A 205-nucleotide genomic window follows, 5' to 3' on the forward strand; every position below is an offset into this window, starting at 1 on the left:
TAGAATATAATAAATTACCTGTGAATTTATAGCCTTTCCATTCATGATATGCCACACATACCCAAAAGTAGTGAAAAAATCAGGGGTACCAACAGTTTCCTAGCATCAACTATTTTCAAAAAGTAGCGTTGTTTGTTTCAGAATGTTTAGCAATATTTTTCTAACAATAATTTTCTGTATAGCTGTACATTTTTTTTTTTGTGCG

General features: G+C 30.2%; 1 protein-coding gene across 1 annotated transcript in view; it reads right to left on the reverse strand.

Annotated features, from left to right (window-relative positions):
• The window catches only part of LOC119590672 (ubiquitin-like modifier-activating enzyme ATG7), a gene marked incomplete at its 3' end in the record, with an annotated part of 29,543 nt that overhangs the window by 13,793 nt on the left and 15,545 nt on the right, over positions 1-205 (reverse strand).

Source organism: Penaeus monodon, chromosome 27, assembly GCF_015228065.2.
Source record: "Penaeus monodon isolate SGIC_2016 chromosome 27, NSTDA_Pmon_1, whole genome shotgun sequence".
Taxonomy (NCBI): Eukaryota; Metazoa; Arthropoda; class Malacostraca; order Decapoda; family Penaeidae; genus Penaeus; species Penaeus monodon.